A 2155-nucleotide genomic window follows, 5' to 3' on the forward strand; every position below is an offset into this window, starting at 1 on the left:
CATGTAGGTGCTGGGAATCATCGGCCTGGAGGGAGGGAGGGAGAGGGGTGGTGGGCACAGAGACCCCTGAAAAAAACCTGTCTCCTTGTGGCTGGATCGATGGGGATTGGCCACAGCTGGGTTGGTAATTCAGGGCAGACAAATCCCAGGGACCTGAGGGCCCTGGCAGGAGGTGATGGAGGTGTCTCCCCAGAGCCCACCCAGGTGTCCCTGCAGCCGTGAGCTGTGCTGGTGGGATGAGCCAACAGCCAAGTCCTGGGGGGGCTGAGCTGGGGGGTACAGGGCAGCCAGGGGTACCCATGGGGCTGATCCTCTGTGCCCCACAGCTGCCCAGACGGGAAGATAGCCCCGAGCTGCCTGACCTGTGACAACTTCTGCCTGCACGGCGGGACCTGCTCCATCGGGGACAAGACGCAGCTGCCGGAGTGCCTGTAAGAGCCTGGGGGGCTTGGGGGTGCAGGGGGGGACAGGGGGGCTGTTTGCCCCCCAAGATGTGACTGACACACCCCGCTCTGTGTGCCCCCCACCCCACCCTGACCCCAGGTCTGTGCCCACCTCTCCCTCCCCCCCTCCCTGCATGCCCCTGCCCCGCTAATCCCAGTGCTCTCCCTGCACTCCCAGGTGTCCCGTGGGGATGACGGGGACGCGCTGCGAGGAGTTCATCGTCAGCGAGCAGCAGAGCAGCCGTAAGTGGGGGCAGTGCTGTGACCCCTCTGCCACACCACACCACACCACACCACAAGGGGACCCCTGGTTTTGGGGATCCAGTGCCCCTGTGCAACTCCTGAACCCCTTTTTGTGGTGGAGGGGGGACAGGGCCAGCCCAGGCGGCTGGACCAGGGGTGTGGGGTGTGTGGGCACTGACCCCCCCACAGGCTCTGACCGTTCCCATCCCTTCCTCCCGCAGGAACAGCCTCCATCGTCATCCCCATCCTGCTGCTCCTCATCCTCCTCACCGTGGTGGCTTTTGTCTGGTACAAGTGGAGAATTAAAGGGTGAGTCAGGGCAGGGCAGGAGCCCTCGGTGCCAGCTGTGAAAGCCTCGAGGGCATGGGACAGCTCTGGGGGGGAAGGGGGTGTCACTGGCACTGACCCTCTGTGTCCCCACACCCAGTGCCAAGGGCTTCCAGCACCAGCGGATGACCAACGGTGCCATGAATGTGGAGATTGGGAATCCCACCTACAAGATGTACGAGGGGGAGCCCGATGACGACGTGGGGGAGCTGCTGGACGCCGACTTCGCCCTGGACCCCGACAAGGTGAGGGGCCGTCGGCTGCTCGGGCTCCAGCGTGAACTGGGGGGTGCTGGGAGCGGGGGGCACGCTGCTCTGGCAGTCAGGACCCTCTGTGCAGGGGGGCTCTGAGGGGTTGAGAAAGCTTTGGGGCTGGGGGGATTCCGAGGGATCACAAGGCTTCGGGCCTGGAGGGGGGATGTCTCTGAGGGGTCTCAAAGGCTTTGGGGCTGGAGGCTGTAGGGGGAGGGGCAGCAGCACCACAGGCCCAGCGGGGACCTGGAGGAGGTCACGGCTGGTGGGGGGTCTCACCGGGGCACCCCTGGGGGCGGCAGTTCTGGGCAGGGGGGGTTGTCCGTGCCCACTCCCACCCGCTCCTCCCCTCTCCACAGCCCACCAACTTCACCAACCCCGTGTATGCCACACTCTACATGGGCGCCCACAACAGCCGCAACTCCCTGGCCAGCACGGACGAGAAGCGGGAGCTGCTGGCGCGGGGGGACGATGACCTGGCGGACCCCCTGGCATAGGGGCCGGACGGGGGGCGAGGGGCTGCGGGCCCAGCACAGCCCCCGCCACAGGGGCGGGCGGGGGGGGGGGCCGGAGGGGCCACGAGCCGCTGTATAAATGTACAAATGAAGGATTATTACTTTTCTATGTGAGCAGTATTATTACCTGTATATTCCCCGGTCCCAGGCCTCGGCGTCTTCATTGCCAGACCCGGCTTTGGTTTATTTTAAATCTCTTTACATTGGGGCCCCCCCCAACCCTCCCTTCCCCTCCCTCCCCTCTCCTCCCCCTCCCACCCTCTCCCACCCCCGGGACAGGCTGGCATGTCGGGGTACGGGGTGAACACCCCGGGGCCGAGGCTGACGGGAGATGGGGGGTCACCGCTATGGGGGGCATGGGGGGAGCGGCAGAGCA

General features: G+C 65.8%; 2 long non-coding RNA genes across 2 annotated transcripts; both read left to right on the plus strand.

Annotated features, from left to right (window-relative positions):
* Nucleotides 1-302: 302 nt before the first annotated feature.
* Nucleotides 303-1181, plus strand: LOC114073496. The gene is made up of 4 exons (XR_003574339.1): nt 303-431; nt 622-686; nt 908-995; nt 1114-1181. It is a non-coding gene; the product is annotated as an uncharacterized LOC114073496 (long non-coding RNA).
* Nucleotides 1174-1886, plus strand: LOC114073497. The gene is made up of 2 exons (XR_003574340.1): nt 1174-1258; nt 1624-1886. It is a non-coding gene; the product is annotated as an uncharacterized LOC114073497 (long non-coding RNA).
* The last annotated feature ends 269 nt before the right edge of the window (nt 1887-2155 follow it).

The sequence above is a fragment of the Empidonax traillii genome, unplaced genomic scaffold (genome assembly GCF_003031625.1).
Source record: "Empidonax traillii isolate 1590-97213 ecotype Southwest subspecies unplaced genomic scaffold, ASM303162v1 scaffold6691:size5784, whole genome shotgun sequence".
Classification (NCBI taxonomy): Eukaryota; Metazoa; Chordata; class Aves; order Passeriformes; family Tyrannidae; genus Empidonax; species Empidonax traillii.